Source organism: Pan troglodytes, chromosome 19 (assembly GCF_028858775.2).
Source record: "Pan troglodytes isolate AG18354 chromosome 19, NHGRI_mPanTro3-v2.0_pri, whole genome shotgun sequence".
Taxonomy (NCBI): Eukaryota; Metazoa; Chordata; class Mammalia; order Primates; family Hominidae; genus Pan; species Pan troglodytes.
In genome coordinates this window covers 37,799,259-37,818,886 of record NC_072417.2, presented here as the reverse complement: position 1 = coordinate 37,818,886, position 19,628 = coordinate 37,799,259, and the positions used below count along the sequence as shown (strand labels likewise).

At 39.7% G+C, this 19,628-nt stretch overlaps 1 protein-coding gene and 1 pseudogene across 11 annotated transcripts in view; one reads left to right on the top strand and one right to left on the bottom strand.

The window, feature by feature from the left end:
* The window catches only part of SSH2 (slingshot protein phosphatase 2), a 303,729-nt gene that overhangs the window by 136,238 nt on the left and 147,863 nt on the right, over nt 1–19,628 (bottom strand). The gene's annotated exons all lie outside the window — the stretch shown is intronic.
* Nucleotides 15,404–15,529, top strand: LOC112206146 (small nucleolar RNA SNORA70; annotated as a pseudogene).

Sequence of the window (19,628 nt, the reverse complement as noted above, 5' to 3'; positions counted from 1 at the left end):
AAACAAAAACCAATTTAGATTGTCGATAACATCTACTAATCTTTGTAAGTAAATCTATAGAGGGCTTTCTTAGCCATCCCCCAATTAAAAGATTCACAGCCTTAGCTGCACATAGGAATTACTTGAGGTGGGTTTAAAAATCTCAATGCCCAGGCTGCACCTTAATAAAATTGGAATCTCTTGAAGGTGGGATTTAGACGTATTTTTCAAAGCTCCCCGGGTGATTCCAAAGTGCAGCCATGGTTGAGACGGCAGAGTAGAGATCATATCTTCACTTTACAGATACAGTAACATTTAAGGTCTAAGCAGATGACCTCGTTTATAAATAATGTCATTCAGGAACCCAGGTTGTATGACATTTGATCTAGGGCTTTTACCTTCAAACTGTATTCCCTGACGCCTTTACAGTTTTAAGCCCTTACCATGTTCCTTCCAATTCACTGAGCAGTGCCTTTCACCTGACCAGGGACCAGCTCTTTGTAAAATATGACTGCGCTCTCTCTCTCCTGCATGCTGTGCTCACAAATGGGGCTGGCATGGTGCAGGCATTCAATAGAAGTTAGCTTCCTTTTATTTTACCTTTCCAGTCTCATTATGCTACAGCAAATATTTTCAGGTATCAGCATTTTCAGCATTTTTGAATACTAGACTAAAATATATATCACTGAAGCTGCCTTAGAATTCTGGAGTCAGAAATTAATAATAATTTCTAAAAACTTCACTAACCAATTAGATTAAAATTAGGAAGAAGTGACTTTAAGACTCAACATGCTATAATCAAGAAAGGAATAAGCTTTTGTTTTATATAAATATTTATGCTCTTTTCCCATTGGAAAGTTTGGCAATTTTCAAGATACTAGTAATGAAATAATCAATCCAAATTATAAGGTCTATGCCTAAAACCAGAATTACTCGTTAGTTGATTCTTCTATAAAACTTAAGCCTGTTGCCAAAGCACCTTGAGGGACTTGAAATACTGAAAACTCATGCTGTAAAGAGTTATCTAAGTTTCTGAGATATCTGGTAATAGGAAAGCACCAGGTGGCAAGTGAAGAGTTAACGGAAGGTCTGGATCTTGGAGTTCATCATCTTCATCCATCTCTAGGAAGGAAAATGTTTGAAAGATTTATTCAGGCTGTGTCAGCAGGCACCCAAATGGTAGTGTAAAAAAAAAATCTGCTGATACACCCCAAAATAAATTGCTTAAAATATCTGGCAAACTTGCCAGTTTGAAACTTCTTCCAGACTGTAATTTATTACAGCCTCCTGCTGTGATAAAAAAAAAAAAAAAAGCAGCAGGCGCGTTAGAACAGCACTGTTAAGGTGAGTCCAGTTCCTTTCATGACACAGCAGAGAGAGGATTTTATTGAAGTCAACACTAAATGATGCCATTTAGGACAGATGATGGCATGGTAATCATCTGTATCTGTCTGAAAAAGCAGGAAATGTATATTATTCAATTCATACTTAATATCTCTTGCATTTTAAAATGCCAGAGATAAAGATTTCATAAATATGTATCTTGTCTTTTATAAATAGGTTCCTATAGCGACGCCCCAGAAGTGCATAGTCCTTTCCTTTCTCCTCAGAAGACCTCTGTCAGTGTCTGTTCAGCTAAGGAGGCTATGTTAACATCCCTATCCAGGCTTTTTCAAAAGCTTCTCAAAGTTAAATTCTCACTTTGAACTGTAATATAGGAAATTGAGAAAGTGCTAGAACATGTCTCCTGCTTTTTTTTTTTTTTTTTCCCGAGACAGAGTTTCACTCTTGTTGCCCACGCTGGAGTGCAATGGCGCGATCTCAGCTCACTGCAACCTCCACCTCGCGGGTTCAAGTGATTCTCGTGCCTCAGCTTCCTGAGTAGCTGGGATTACAGGTGTGCGCCACCATGCCTGGCTAATTTTTTGTATTTTTAGTAGAAACAGGGTTTCACCATGTTGGCCAGGCTGGTCTCGAACTCCTGACCTCAGGCAATCTGCCCGCCTTGGCCTCCCAAAGTGCTGGGATTACAGGCGTGAGCCACTGCACCCGGCCTGTCTCTTGCTTTTTTAAGAAAAAAATTAAATCATCTTTGCAAACTGGGATACCTTTAAGAAAATAGTTCTTTGTGCTACTGTCTGTTTTTAAAAGTTGAGCAAATTCCTTTTCTTTGCACAGTGTGCAGAGTGTCAAAATGCCAATCAATTTAGTTTCAGCTCAATTTAATTCTTTACTCTCCACTATCGGGAAACAAGCCTCTAGGGAGCAAGCTCTCTGTACCCATGCATCTAGGAATTCAAAAATGATTTCAAATTAGATTGAGCAGCATGAAATAAACTAAGTTAGTTGTCTACTCTACATGAAGTCAGAAGGGGCTTTCTGTAAAAAACAAATTTTGCACAAAGGCCCTGAAGAAAAATTGCTGCCTTTCTTTACATTCTTGCTGGAGTTGGAAGATTTGAAATTAGCTTTATCATGTCATTTGCTGACCATTTCAAGATTCAAAATGTGAATATTCTAAAATGTTGGCTCTTGACAACATTAGCTATGACCAAATTAAGTTTTTGTAGGATGACACATTAATAGTATTAAAAATGCTTAAGTAGAAAATGCTTAAGGTACTTCCATTACTGTGTATCCATGTATCCCTTATGGTATAATCACTGTAAAACAGTGAAAACTGGAGACTTACATGCTGACCTAACTGTATTCCAGGACAGACCTGAAGGTGTGCTGAAATGCGAATGAAGGATGTAGTAAATATGTTTTTGCTGCTGTAACAAAATTTCAACATGAGTAGATCACTTGAACTGATGCCAAAAGCAATGTGCTATAAGCCAGGGGACCTAGTCTGTAGTTCTAACATGGTCACTTAATAAACTAAGACTGGCCAAGTCCCTTCATCTATAAAATGGGATAGCAAAACCCTAATGAAATGTCCCTAGATCTGTTCTTATGAGAGTTGGGGAATTTTGAGAAAGGAATCTCATCCTTCTGGAGAATCCTGAGAAAATGTATCTAATCCAGTTAAGATAAACAGTCACCTAGTGCAAAGCAGTAGAGCCCAGTAGTTAAAAACTCTGGCCTTGGAATTAATAGGCCAGGTTTGGATCATACTGCAACCATTAGCTATGAATTTCAGTTACTTAGTCTTTGGCTCAGTACTTGGCACTTAATTTAGAAAGTTATCGTGAGGATTAATTAATTTACATAAAGTACTTAAAAGAGTACCTGGCACAAAAATTTACTCTTTCACTTTAATGTCTGGCAACTTGAAGGTAAGACTCACCGTGCACCTTAGTTTATTCACTGAGAAAATGAAAATGTTTAGATTAGAGATTATCCTCTATGCTCTTTTCCACAAATCTGAAAAATAGCTAAAGTGGACAACATTAGAAAGTGGTAATGATGCTGATATCAGAAGTTCCAGATTCTAGCTGCTTTGTCTATGGGCAAACCTTAATCTATCCTAGCCCTACTTTCTTTAATCTTAAACTGAGGTAATGTTTACCTCACAGGCTGATTAAGATACAGGGACAAAAGGCTGGGCATGGTGGCTTATGCCTGTAATGTCAGCATTTTGGGAGGCCGAGGCCGGTGGATCACTTGAGGTCAGGAGTTCAAGACCAGCCTGGCCAACATGGTGAAACTCCTTCTCTATTAAAAATACAAAAATTAGCCAGGCGTGCTGGTGGGCGCCTGTAATCTCAGCTACTTGGGAGACTGAGGCAGGAGGATCGCTTGAACCTGGGAGGCGGATGTTGCAGTGAGCCAAGATCGTACTGCTGCACTCCAGCCTGGATGACAGAGTGAGACTCCGTCTCCAAAAAAAAAAAAAAAAAAAAAAGATACAGGGACAAAAGTACTTTGTGAACACCACCAAATTCAAATTTATTATTATTATTATCATCATCATCCATAAATTGGTCAGTCAGCTTTCAATAATAGAAAGCTAATTGTATTTGTTTTCTTTCATTACCCTGAAGTTGACAAATGAATGAATGAACATTAAAATACCTGTCTGGGCACAGTGGCTCACACCTGTAATCCTAGCACTTTGGGAGGCGGAGGCAGGAGAATTGCTTGAACCCAGGAGTTTGAGACCAGCCTGGGCAAGATAGTGAGACCCTGTCTCATTAAAAAAATAAAAATAATGCAGGAGGCTGAGGCAGGAGAATCGCTTGAATCCGGGAGGTGGAGGTTGCAGTGAGCTGAGATCGCGCCACTGCACTCTAGTCGGGGCAACAGAGTGAGACGCTGTCTCAAAAAAAAAAAATAATAATAAAGAAAAAAATAAAATATATGCAAATTTCCCCTATGTACCACCATTTCATCCAAGAAGTCTTTACTATGATTGTTTGCCAGGTAGTTTTACATTAACTCAGTATTACCGTCTGTAGTAATGTGAGATGTGCAGTGCTCAATTTTTGTATTTTTAAAGCTTTCATGTAATAGCTTTAACTTACATAATTTTAGTTTTAAAATACTTACTCATAAGAAAAAATGATTATACCACAGGACCTATTTGTATTTTTATGTTTTCTCTAAGGGCTCGATGTAGAAAAATAAACAGTAAGTTAATCCCCTGAGTATCAAAAGGGAGAAAACCAACACTTAGAATTACAGAGTAATGCAACATTCTGTCTCCTGTTAATCTGTAAAACACTAGGACAAAACTCTCAAGATAATATCTGAATTTTCACCAAGAGGTATCTTACTACACTTAGTCAATGGCATTCTTTATATAATACAATAAACCAAACTTTGTAAACAAAGGCACTTAAAAGCAATCGTGTTTTGCAATCACCATGTGGCTAATTTTTAAAAAAAGAATATCTGACCATAGTTTTAAACACTGGATTAAGCAATGTCACTGAACCTTTATAGTCTTTTCCATGGAACTTTTCCTCCATAAGAGCAATGGAAAACACTGAAAAGATCTGCCTATCAACTCTAGGAGAGGTGATCTCTAAGGCATTCATCCCCCCATGGTCTTAAACACCATATGCTCCTGTAGGAAGAGATGCTGAAATGCTGCTTTCTTCAGGTTACAAAAGCCCCAAACTCTATTGTTTAGTAAAAATAATAGGTATTTACAGATCACTTTTCACATCAAACACACTTTACAAAACATTTAACCATTTAGTCCCCACTTTATCTCTTTAAACGTTTTCTTTTTTCTTTTTTTTTTTTTTAGACCTCTCAGGGATGAAACATTTTATTTTTTAAACTAGTTTTTTTTTTAAATAACATTAACACATGCTGAATGCTTAAATCTTTTTAGAATTCAGAAAGGTAAAATGAAAGTCACCATTCTCATTCTCATCATCTTACTCCCAGAGATGATTGTTATTAATATTTCCAGAAATTTTGCTTGTATATGCAAACAGCAATATATCGTAGCTGCTCTTTAAGAAGCATACATGCACACACACGCACACACATGCACACACACACACAGAATTATACATATTATTCTGCTTGCATTTCCCCCTACTTATCACTATACCTTAGACATTTTTCCATGTTATTGTAAGTCTCCCTCATTCTTTTAAAGGAGTATAAGGCATTTTATTGTACAATCATATATAATCTATTTAAATAGTCCTTTACTTATGGGCATTTAAGTTGTTTCCAGTCTTTACTATTATATACAATATCACTATGAACATGTGTTTGTATAATTTTTGTTCATGTCATGACAGGGATATTGAAAAAAATATTTGTGCATACATGTCAATATACTTGTTGGATCAACACCTAGAGGTGGAATTGGCAGTTTGAAATATTTTAAACATCTTAGGACCTGGTAGATATTATCAAACTGCCTACCTAAAGAGTTTAGTTTTTTATTTTCCTGTGCATTATTAGTGTCTCCTGCTACTCCATGATCTATTAAATTAACTCAGGGCCCAAGATGCTCTTCTATACCCTGTCTTTTACACATTACATTAAAAGCTAAAAATATATATATTAGAAAAGTAAAATATGCTTATGGGAATAAAGTAGAAAATTTATAAAGAAAAATATTATGAGGAACTATATTATGGATTATTTTTTCCAAAGAACTACTTAGACTATAACAAGATAAATGTAAATTTTTTTTTTTTTTTTTTTTGAGACAGGGTCTCGCTCTGTCATCCAGACTGGAGTGCAGTGGCACAATCACAGCTCACTGCACTCTTAACCACCTGGGCTCAAGCAGTTCTCCTGGCTCAACTTCCAAGTAGCTGGGACTGCAGGCATGTAACACCACACCTGTCGAGACGAAGTCTTGCCATGTTGCCCAGGCTGGTTTCAAACTTCTGGGCTCAAGCGATCCTCCTGCCTTGGCCTCCCAAAGTGTGGAGACTACAGGTATGAATCATCATGCCTGGCTGGTAAATGTAATTATTAAGCTACTTTGAAGATAATATAATTTTAAATTCAGAAAATTTTAAAATTATTTACCTCTAATTTAGGAATATATTGGAGCTTTTCTATAAATTCAGAAGATATTTTGAGATCTGTTCAATGATAATGCTGTAGAACTTATTAACATTATAGGTGAATGAACCTAATGTGGCCTAATACCATCAGTGTCCTAGAATGTAGTAAGACAGAGATAGAAAAATGGGAAGTGATTTTGGGAGTAACAAAGAATGGAGGCTAAAAGAGCCAAGAAGGTTTTGAAAATAAAATAACTGAAATTTTTGAGCTGACATTCAGTGTGTGTCAGGTGCTCTATTAAGAGTTTACATGGCCAGGTGTGGTGGCTCACACCTGTAATCCTAGCACTTTGGGAGGCAGAGGCAGGAGGATCCCTTGACTCCAGGAATTCGAGACCAGCCTGGGCAACATAGGGAGACCCTATCTCTGTAAAAAATAAAAAATAATTAAAAAAAATAGAGTTTACATGCACTATCTCAATTCTTATAAACAATCCTATGATTCTATTATTATCTCTATGAGGCTCAGAGAGGTTAAATAATTTGCCTAAGCTTATACAGCAGTATTTCAAATCCAGCCAGTTATTCTGGCTCCAGAACCTTCTTTCTTAAACAGTATTCTATATTGTCTCCATGATGATGGAGGTTCATTACAGGTTTAAACTGAAAAGGTCTATTGCCAACAGGGAGAAAGAACTCTTGGGGACCTTAAATACCTACCTGACTGCATCTGGTATTTTCTTCTCTACTTGATCCTACTTATGCCTAGCAGGTTCTGACAATAATAGGGACATAACTTGGTACTAAATATAGCAGTAAGATGATCTTTTGGCTGCTGTATACCATCCTCTTGCTACCAGATCCTTTAGAACTCTGTATTTCAAACTTGTATTCATCACATTTTCCAAAGCACTTATATCTAAAGATATTTTTGTGTTTGTAGTTTTTACACAACATCCTATATGAAGGAGGCATTTAATGTATTTGTGAATGATGATGGCATCACCATCATCTTATTTGATGTTTAAAATAAACCTACTAGCTGGGCCCGTATTATCATTCCTTGTTATAGTTAAAGAAAAAGATGAATCAGACTAACATTGAGTTGATAAGAAGCCTAGATTCTAGGCTTATCAAATGTGTCCAATTCATCCTACATATTATTGACAGATTAACTAAATTCAGTTTGACTAATCTTGAATACCTGTATGCCAGGCACTATGTTACATGCTGATTATCAAAATGAATGAGTTAAATAACTTTTACACTAATTCCCTACTCAAACTCCCCAAATACTTCTCTATTCCCTTTCAGATCAAGTCTAAACTCTTCCTTCTAGCCTACAGATCCACCATAATTTAAGTCCTACTATAATCCAGTCATTACGGCACATAATCCTCAACTTCATCCTTTCTCTAACACAATCAGTGTATCAGTGTAACTACCTTTCAAAACAAATTTTTGCTATATTTAGTTTTTTTTTTTTTTTTTTAACAGAGTCTCACTCCATTACCCAGGCTGGAGTACAGTGGTGCGATCTCTGCTTACTGCAACTTCTGCCTCCTGGGTTCAAAAGATACTAGTGATTCTCATGCCTCAACCTCCTGAGTAGCTGGAATTACAGGCTCGAGCCACCACCCCCAGCTAATTTTTTATTTTTGGTAGAGACAAGGTTTTGCCACCTTGGCCAGGCTGGTCTGGAACTCCTGACCTCCAGTGATCTGCCTGCCTTGGCCTCCCCAAGTGCTGGGATTACAGGCGTGGGCCACCCTGCCCAGCCTAATTAGTTTATTTCTATCCTGTCCTTCTATATTCAAGTCTCATTCTCTTTTTTTATAATTAAGTCACTTTTTTTTTTTCAAAATGGAGTCTTGCTCTGTCACCCAGGCTGGGGTGCGGTGGCATGATCTTTGCTCACTGCAACCTCTGCCTCCCAGGTTCAAGCGATTCTCATACCTCAGCCTCCTGAGTAGCTGGGACTACAGGTGTGCACCACCACGCCCAGGTAATTTTTGTATTTTTAGTAGAGATGAGGTTTCACCATGTTGGCCTGACTGGTCTCGAACTCCCGACCTCAGATGATCTGCCCACCTCGGCCTCCTAAAGTGCTGGGATGACAGGCGTGAGCCACCGTGCCCGGCCCAAGTCTTATTCTCCTATGTTCAAATTGTTCCCATTCTGAGACCACTTCTATTCAGCCTTTCAGGTTTTCCATGTATAACATGTTTTTCAGACCTAGTTTAATTCTCAGCTCTTTCAATAATCAGAAACTCTATAGTGTTTTCATATCCATCTTCACTTAATTCTAATTAAAATCCTGTGTAGGTAAGGAGAGCTAGCTAGGATTATCAACTTTATTTTACAGATGAGGAAACTAAGGCTCTGAAATTAAGGGACCTGCCCAAACTTACATAATAAATGTCAGAGCTAGGATTTGAACCTACGTCTTCTGATTAAGTCCAGTGATCAATTCCTGGTTTGTAGTATGCTGTGACACTTTTCTAAGTCCTCTAGAATGTATAATATGTATTACGTTATTCAAAGTCTTATTTTCTATCCTCTATTTTGTGGCACATAATGCATATTTATATAGACAACAATTAGAGCATATTTATTTGTTGTCCTCTAATTGCTGCCTATGTAACTTATCTCTCTACTGGAGCAAATCAGACACTAACTCTTTTGTGGACTTTATATAGCCTAGCACAGTGCTATGCAGGTCATAAGCACTAAATACATCCTGGTTAGATGACTGATCCTTTGCACTACATCACTTTATATCTTTCTTAAGATATATCATCTTTCTTTCACACACACATTATGCTCTAGTAAATATTTCCTTAAAGAATCAATACATTAATGATGGAAGTTCTTTTTCCCTGGGAGCACTGCCTCACTAAATAAGGAGTAGCCCTTAAGACTCCTTTTCACCACCTTTCATCTCTCTCTTGCTGCCTCTTGTTCTTTGGATAGATACCTCCTTCACACACAGAATTCAGTAGAGGGCCTGAAACACAACCTAGTAAGTAGGTAAGGGTTTTATTTTTATTTTCAAGCCTGCTCTAGACTTTCAGGAGCCAAAAGTTCAAATCACAGCAGGATTGATTCAGCCCTTTCACAAGCAATTTAGTACTATGCAGTTTGTTTAGGATGGTCAAGTTTCCAGGCCCTGGCAGAGCAGCATCATTATCTCTCTAAGCCTTCGTGTATCAACTTCCCTGGCCATATTTCACTTTCTATGTCTTTCTTCTCTGAAATCAGGTGAACATGCAAAATCAGACACTTACACAATTATACACTTTTCAACAACCATGTCAAATATGTTCAAGAATTTACCACAACATTGGAAGTTGTTTTTTCTCTCTGGATTAGATAAAACCAACAAGTATGCAAAAATTAACTCCTCAGTCCTTAGTAGAAAGGGGGCAGTATTTATCATTCTTCAGCTAGTACATCAACTAACTGAGAAAAGATGTGTTTTTTTTTTTTCCAGATTCTATTCAGTCCACCTCACAGCAACCTAAAAGGATAGATGGGCAGATGTTATCCTCATTTTACAAAATGAGGAAATTGAGGGCTACCATAGTGTGAGGTGAGACGGAACTAAAATCAGGTCTTTTTTTTTTTTTTTTTGAGACGGAGTCTCACTCTGTTGCCCAGGCTGGAGTGCAGTGGCGGGATCTCGGCTCACTGCAAGCTCCACCTCCCGAGTTCACGCCATTCTTCTGCCTCAGCTTCCCAAGTAGCTGGGACTACAGGCGCCCACCACCATGCCCGAATAATTTTTTGTATTTTTAGTAGAGACGGGGTTTCACCGTGTTAGCCAAAAATCAGGTCTTCTTACTCTTACTTAATTGCTTTCTCTCTGTGGTAGTTAATTTTAGGTATCAATGTAACTGGATTACAAAATACCTACAGAACTGGTAAAGTATTACTTCTGGGTATGTCTCTGAGGCTGTTTCCAGAGAAGATTGGCATGTGAGTTGGTGGACTGAGTGGGGAAGATCCAGTCTCAATGTAAGCAGGTACCAACCAATCTACCTGGGCTACAGGCCGAGATAGAACATAAAAGGAGAAAAAAGCTTTCCTCTCTCCTCCTGGAGCTAGGATACTCTTCTCCTCCTGCCTTTGGACATCAGAACTCCAGGCTCTCTGGACTTGGGACTCCAGGCTCTCTGGACTTGGGACTCCAGGATTTACTCCAGTGAACCCCTCCAGGTCCTTAGGTCTTTGGCATTTGACTGAGAATTACTCTAAAGGCTTCCCTGGCTCTGAGGCTTTTGGACTTGGACTGAGCCACACTACCAGTATCCCGGTGTCTCCAGCTTGCAGATGGCCAGTCATGGGACTTCTCGGCTTCCATAATTGCATGAGCCATTTCCCCATCTGTCCGTCCATCCATCCATCCATCCATCCATCCATCATCCACCCATCCATCCATCATCCACCCATCCATCCTATTAGTTCTGTGTCTCTGGAAAACTCTGGCTAATATAACCTCTACTACTCTGCTGGACGTCCAGACTTCCCTTGATGACCCCTTTGTATATAAAAAGAAAATCAACACTGCACACTTGGAATCCTACCTAACTAAACAGGAAGATTAAATCAGAACTGAGTTTCTATCCATAGAAATAATATTACAATGTAGAAAAGAAAAGACAAGGGGTCCTATTCCTTGTCATTACACAGTAGAATAGAAAATATATATTTAAAACTCATACACATTTTTTGTTTAATTACATTTTTAAAAACATTTTAATTTTACCTGGGAAATCTTTTGTTTTTCAGAAATCTTGTTTTCTAAGCACCTCATGAATAGATGGCAAACATTTTGACTCTCTTTTCTGAAGACCAATATTCTACAAATAATACTAATCTTCAACATCTTAGTTTTATTAAATGCTCTTTAATTTCACTTTGTAAGATTTCTCCATCAGATGGTTTACACATCGCCTTTTGAGATTATTAAATATGAATTTTGTTAAAGTGATATGAAGATATGGGCAGTTTGAGAGATCATTTGGGTTATTTTTATTTATTTATTTGTTTTTAGATGGAGTTTTGCTCTTGTTGCTCAGGCTGGAGTGCAATGGCACGATCTCGGCTCACCACAACCTCCACCTCCTGGGTTCAAGCAATTCTCCTGTCTCAGCCTCCCGAGTAGCTGGGATTACAGGCATGTGCCACCACACTTGGCTAATTTTTAGTAGGCATGGGGTTTCTCCATGTTGGTCAGGCTGGTCTTGAACTCCTGACCTCAGGTGATCCACCTGCCTTGGCCTCCCAAAGTGTTGGGATTACAGGCGTGAGCCACCACGCCCAGCCATTTGGGTTATAATAGGAATCTTTCCATAGTGTCTGTTTCCTTTAAAATATATTTAAGACATAAACATATGCATAAGGAGCATATACATACAGGTTTCAAGGTAAGAAAAACCATGTATATAAGGAGTTCCTGAAGTTTATACTGTTTAAACTCATAAACATAAGATCAGAAGAGACAAAAAACAAAAACTTGACCTTATACTAAACTCAGCAGTTCTGAATTGTGTTCATAATAAACCTTTCCTAATAGCCTTTTACTTTTTCATCCAAAACAAATAACTTGTAGTGAACAAGAAGGAAAAATTTTTTTTTTTTTTTTTTTTGAGATGGAGTTTTGCTCTTATTGCCCAGGCTGGAGTGCAGTGGCGGGATCTTGGCTCACTGCAACCTCCTCCTCCTGGGTTCAAGCAATTCTCCTGCCTCAGCCTCCCAAGTAGCTGGGATTACAGGTATACACCACCATGCCTGGCTAATTTTGTATTTTTTAGTAGAGATGGGGTTTCACCATGCTGGTCAGGCTGGTCTTGAACTCTTGACCTCAGGTGATCCACCCGCCTTGGCCTCCCAAAGTGTTGGGATTACAGGCATAAGCCACTGCACCCAGCTTATTAATTTTTTAAAATTTCCTGCATACTTCGTGGAGGAAAGTGAGATTCTAATTTTGGGGGTTGGGATTGGAGAGTAGAGAAGTGGATAAGAATGATGGGCAAAACTTTAGTTCTTATATATATGCTGCTGCTTTTTTAAAAATGAAGTTTTTATTCAATTGGGAAAATCATACTGGGAAAGGGTAATAGTACTATAAAAAGTTAATCATCCGGTCATGAATTACATTTAAAACTGTAAGGTGCAGGATGGCAAGAGCAGCAAGAAGATCAACATTGCCACCTGTGGACAACTCGAATAAGTTTGACTTGTGTTTCACCTTAACCACCAGACCATTCCTTCTGTAGCTCAGGAGAGCACCCCTCCACCCCATTTGCTCGCAGTATCCTACACTCGTTGTGCTCTCACTGCAGTTCCCTTTGAGTTCCGTGTTTTCCTTGTTCCCTTCCATGCCTAGCTGGATTGCAGAGTTAAGTTTATGATTATGAAATAAAAACCAAATAACAAAACAAAACTGTAAGGTGCCTATTGCTATACAAACTTTCCTAGTTTCAATTTATACATTTATCACTCATTTACTCAGTAATTTAACAATTAGGTAATTCATGCCTATTAATTGCCAGGGCTTGGATTGGACCTTGAGGATAAAAAATGAAGAATGCATGAGATCTGACAGCCTAGAAGGGAGACAAACTGGAGTGTGAAAAATGAAGTCCTTCTTTCCTTTCCTTTTTTTTTTTTTTTTTTTTTTTGAGACAGGGTCTGGCTCTAGCGCCCATGCTGAAGTGCACTGGCGCAATCTTGGCTCGCCTCAACCTCTGCCTCCCAGGCTCAAGTGATCCTCTTGCCTTAGCCTCCCATATTATGAACTTTTCATTACTAGATTTATTCACCAAATTAATATACAACAGAACTGCAAATAATACAGTTCTAGAACAGAATTAGCATCAAATTCACTAAAACATTTTTCTTTTAATCAGTGAGGAAACCATCCTGTGAATGTCATTTTTTGAGGATATATAGCTGTCTTTTATTTGTAGGTTCTGGTTTTCTTTATTCATAGAAAAGAAAGTCCTCTCCTGATCTGAATTTATGCATTCAAACTTGTTCCTTAGATTTAACCTTGGCTGTTTCATTTTGTAGGGTAGGGACTTATCCTGAGACAATGGTCTTGTTAAGTTGGTAAAGCCATTCCATTACAAGTCATCAGTACTCTATCCGTGCCCTTGAGTTTTTCACAACATGAGTTGGTTTTAATTTTAAACATAATCTGAAAAAAATTCTTCAAATGCTTCAAATACTCTGTGTTCCAGGGGAGATATCAGGCCTAGCAGGAATTTGGATCATGAGCAGCTTCTAGAATCAGGCTCTGGCTAATAGAATCCACATATCTGCCTGTGTAGACTCCTTCAGTAGCAGCTTGGCATGGTTCTTGCCAAGGTCCTCTGGAGCACTGCTGCTCTGTTGCCCTAAAGGTTGAAGGCCAGTTCAGTACTGAGGAAGGTTCTATTGGTGGTCTCAGCAAAAAGTGATAGCCCAAAGCCCAGCGACTCCTCAGGGTTGGCTCCTTTCATTTGATCCAAGTAAATAAAATAAGAACTTGTTGAGCATGCTCCTCAAGCATGCCGTGATTTAGTCAGCCATCTGAGGTGATACACCTACGGAGTATGCTATTCCTCTAACACTTTGGATTTATCTAGGATCTGTGAGCTGAATAGGTCTCAAGATCTTCCTTCAGGACATGAGAAAAATATTTTACCACCTCTATGAGGCATGCCCAACACACCGTCTTTAGCTCAAATAACTTACCAACAATCCCAAACTATTTCAGCAGAAGGTTGTGGTCATAAAGAGCCAAGCAAAGAAGGTTTCCAAGTAAAGCCACCACTGTGATGGACATTACAGTTGTGTTCCACAGACCCACCATACAAAGGCCTACTTAATAATAAAGGGTTGTCCTTGTTTGGTTTATTTTCATTCAAGAATCATTAGTTTTTCTGTCCACCAGCTTTGTAAAGTTGACTTCAGAATCTCTGAGGCCTGCATTGTGGTCTTTGCATGGATCTTTTAGAATTTGATGGGGCGAACAGGCACTGACACAAGAAGTTGCAGCCTACAGAGCTGAAAAAGTGGATCTGGATTGTCACGTGGGTGCCATGGAATTATAGGGGGCTATCAGTGAAGCTTGGAGGTGATGCCACAGCATGGAGCTGTGGCTTCAGCTCCCTCTTGCAGTCCTCCTGACTATGCCTTTTAAAATGGATTAACTTTTAAAAGGATATTTGTATAGCATTTTGCAATTGCTGAAAGTAGCCTTTTAATTCAAAAAAGTACAGAAACCACATTTTAGATTGTGGCTAAAATTTTAAATTCATGGCTGGGCATGGTGGCTCACGCCTGTAATCCCAACACTGTGGGAGGCTGAGGCGGGCAGATCACCTGAAGTCAGGAGTTCAAGACCAGCCTGGCCAACATGGTGAAACCTTGTCTCTACTAAAAATACAAAAATCAGCTGGGCATGGTGGCGCACATGTGTAATCCCAGCTACTTGGGAGGCTGAGGCAGGAGAATTGCTTGAATCTGGAAGATGGAGGTTGCAGTGAGCCAAGATCTTGCCACTGCACTCCAGCCTGGGTGACAGAGTAACAGAGCCAGACTCCGTCTCAAAAAAAAAAAAAAATTTAAATTCATTATGATTATCAGCTATTTAATCATTAAATCTTATACCTTACAGCATCTATCTAGTTCTTATTGGAAAGGCCTCCTTGGCTTTAGTAGTTAACACATACATACTTATGGATTATTGAGAATTATTTATTTTGCTGGAGGCAAACTCATATACTTTTAATTACTAGCCCATCCTGTTTAAGGACTCATGCTTTACTTATAAAGTGTTATTCAGGGACAACCTAATACGAAAATGTATGGTGCACTGAAATAATGAAAATGCACAATTCCATGGTACCTACATTCATTCTACAAAGAATAAGGATGGAAAGAGAATCTTCCAAACACCAATCCTTGTCTTTAGAAAATTGAAATGTCATTACAAACAATTCTTTCTACAACCAGCTACTGGTTGATCTTACATTTGATCTGGTGTGCAATGGCTGCAAACAGCAGCCTCCTTGGTGGTGTTTGCAGCCTGTTGCTTGTATGAGTTGCCCTAATGGACCTTGGAGACAGCCCTTTCCAATGTATATTCATGCCTCTGACCCTGCACTATCCCCAAACTAGAACAAAACAAAACAAAACAAAACCTGATCTGGACGGTCTTTGAGATAGAGGTCACTGTTGCCACATCCCATCCTGCCTTGCAGCCTGCCATGAGTAAGGGGCCAGCAGATGGGAACAGTATCCTCTCAACTGTTCCTCAAGAGTTCTTGACTGTCAGCTCTTTCCCCTCCCATGAAAGGAATTCTTCTCTTCTGATATGATTATACTGTTGCTTTTCCCCATTCCTCTTTCCCCTACTAGAAAAAAAAAAATAAGTACTGCAATGAATATTTGTTCTAACATTTTACAGTTTTTCAATGAGAACTGAATTATGGGATATATAAATGTTTTGCATGGTGGGAAAAGGGTAGAGGCCACAATTTCACAGCTACCCAAATCACATTTCTCTTCTAGTAAAGGATTTCTGCCTTAGACCTTTTCCCTCTGGAATACAGAATTTCTGCAAAACATTGACCCTGGTAATGAGAGAGAAAGTCCAGCTGAAAGGAAAGTATCATGCTCTCTTTTCTCCAAGATGCAATCTGTAAGAATCTATAGTCGTAAGTCATGTAGCCTGGATGGGCGTGGTAGCTCACGCCTGTAATCCCATCACTTTGGGAGGCTGAGGCGGGAGGATCACCTGAGGTCAGGAGATCGAGACCAGCCTGGCCAACATAGTAAAACCCCATCTCTACTAAAAATACAAAAATCAGCCGGGCATGGTGATGTGCATCTGTAATCCCAGCTACTCAGGAGGCTGAGGCCGGAGAATTGCTGGAATCCAGGAGGCGGAGGTTGCAGTGAGCCGAGATCACACCACTGCACTCCAGCCTGGGCGACAAGAGTGAGATTCTGTCTAAAAAATAAATAAATAAATAAAAATAAATAAATAAATAAATAAAGTAGCCAGGTGTGGTGGCAGGCACCTGTAATCCTAGCTACTCGTGAAGCTGAGGCAGGAGAATTGCTTGAATGCTGGAGATGGAGGCTGCAGTGAGCTGAGATCATGCCACTGGACTCTAGCCTGGGTGACAGAGTGAGCCTCCGTCTCCAAAAAAAAAAAAAAAAAAAAGTAAGTCATGTAGCCAAGAGGATTTTGTTACTACTAAATAATCATTTGAGTTTTTATTAGTCTGGGTTTTCATAATATCCAGGAAAACAACTCTTCCAAAAGTCAATTTGGCAAAATTAAGAATCGAAGGGACATTTACTTTACTTTTGTTTTTCTTATATCATGAATAACATCTAGGGGGGAAAAGTAAAATTATTTACCTAGATTGGAAAGATATACCTAATTTTTTTACTAGCGGAAGGAAGGAAGGAAGTGAAGGAGGGAGGGAGGAAGGAAGGCCGGCCAAATTTAATTATGGCTGTGATAATCAGATTTGCTTTTCAAATCAGATTTAAGAAGTATGGCTTTCACATCCACCAGACACAGTACACATCAGATAAATATAAAATAGTGTCTGTGAATACATTCTTCAGAAACAAAGAATACTTCAGTGAAATGAAAATTCTTACTGCTGTTAAGTAGCTAGGAAAAGAGGCTTTAAAGGTGTACACTTAACCATCCCAGCGAGGCTACTCTGTACGATAGCAGAAATTTAAGAAAATGAGAAGACAGCTCACTACACCCCCTGGTGGCCACCCCCCAAACATTTATAAACGGCAGATAGTTCTCTATTCTGTACAGGAAAGTGTAACCCACATGGTGGGAGGTGCACAGTCAGGGTGCAGAAAGGCCCACAGCAAAAGATGAACAGTGGCTGGGCATGGTAGTTTATGCCTGTAATCCCAGCACTTTGGGGTCAGGATTCGAGACCAGCCTGGCCAATCCTGACAGGTGAAACCCTGACTCTACTAAAAGTACAAAAAATAGCTGGGCGTGGTGGTGGGCCCTGTAATCCCAGCTACTTGGGGGGCTGAGGCAGGAGAATTGCTTGAACTCAGAAAGTGGAGTGTGCTGAGATCGCCCCATTGCATTCCAGCCTGGGCGACAGAGTGAGACTCTGTCTCAAAAAAAAAAAAAAAAAAAAAAAGACGAACAGCTTCAATGTGATCAGTTACAGCCACTTTCTAATAAATGGAAAGCTCTACTTTTGTTTAGAAACAACAACAACAAAACAAAAAAACAACTCTGGCCAGGCGCAGTAGCTCACTCCTGTAATCACAGCACTTTGGGAGGCCGCCGGATCACCTGAGGTCAGTTGTTCGAGACCAGTCTGGCCAAAGTGGTGAAATCTCATCTCTACTAAAAATACAAAAATTAGCCGGGCATGATGGCACGTGTCTGTAATCCCAGCTATTTGGGAGGCTGAGGCAGGAGAATTGCCTGAACCTGGGAGGCGGAGGTTGCAGTGAGCCTAGATTGTGCCATTGCATTCCAGCCTGGGTGACAGAGCGAGACTCCATCTCAAACAGCAACAACAACAACAAAAACCCTCTGTTTCTCTTTCTAATGTATATTTCCTGTCATAAGTGCAATCAATATTCAGCTTCTCCATGAAATGTTAACATCATCACTCTATTTCTTAAAGAAGAGTGAGGTGATAGAGCATTTTATTGCCAAATGGCTCAGAAAAAAAGTTCCTTGTATTGTATTTGTAATTTCTCTGTAAGTATGAGATTGTTTCAATTTTTTTTTTTTTTTTTTGAGATAGGGTCTTGCTGTGTCTCCAGGTTGGAGTGCGATCTTGGCTCACTGCAACTTCCGCCTCCCGGGTTCAAGCGATTCTCCTGCCTCAGCTTCCCAAGTAGCAGGGATTACAAGCGCGCGCCTCCAGGCCCAGCTAATTTTTGTATTTTTAGTAGAGACGGGGTTTCACCATGTTGGCCAGGCAGGTCTCGAGCTCCTGACCTCGTGATCCACCTGCGTCAGCCTCCCAAAGTGCTGGGATTACAGGTGTGAGCCACTGCGCCCGGTCTAAACATTTTTTTAAAGATAAAAAAGATGAGCATTAAATTATCAGCTCATATTTACAATGGACCTACTTTTTTCCCCACTTTTTCTCCCTTTTTTATTTTTTATTTTTGAGAGGAGTCTCGCTCTGTCGCCCAGGCTGGAGTGCAGTGGCACGATCTTGGCTCACTGCAAACTCCGCCTCCCGGTTCACGCCATTCTCCTGCCTCAGCCTCCCGAGTAGCTAGGACTATAGGCGCCCACCACCATGCCCGGCTAATTTTTTGTATTTTTAGTAGAGACGGGGTTTCACCGTGTTAGCCAGGATGGTCTCGATCTCCTGACCTGGTGATCCACCTGCCTCAGCCTCCCAAAGTGCTGGGATTACAGGCGTGAGCCACGGCGCCCGGCCTTTTTCTCCCTTTTTAAAATTTAAGTACCATGCTCATATTCTCAAAGTTAATATAGTCTTTAACTAGAACATATACTGAGGCAGAAATAAATTTGTCCTCTTTTCATTGCTGAAAGATGGGCAAAATAGTATATATATTGTCATGATATTTAAATCCATAGAAAAATTATTTCACCAAATAGGTTTGAATAAAGATGAAGTCCTATCTCAAAGATAAAAAATAAACAGAGCAAATACACAATAAAGAAAACTTGACAAGGTACCAAAGACAGAAATCTGGAAGAAAAATTTAGCTGCAAATTAGTAACAGTGCCACTGAGAAACCATCTCTTATATAAGGACATGCCCTAATCCTGTGTTTTCTTTCTTTCTTTTTTTTTTTTTGAGATGGAGTCTCACTCCATTGCCCGGGCTAGAGTGCAATGGCGCAGTCTCAGCTCACTGCAACCTCCACCTCCTAGGTTCAAGCGATTCTCCTGCCTTAGCCTATCGAGTAACTGGGACTACAGGTGCGTGCCACCACGCCTGGCCAATTTTTGTATTTTTAATAGAGACAGGGTTTCACTATGTTGGCCAGGCTGATCTCAAACTCTTGACCTCATGATCCGCCTGCCTCAGCTTCCCAAAGTGCTGAGATTACAGGTATAAGCCACGGTGCCCGGCCCAATAACTTCTTTTCTTTTCTCTTTTCTTCTCCTCTCCTCTCCTCTTTTTCTCTCTCTCCTCTCTCTCTCTCTTTCTTTCTTAACAGAGCCTCGCT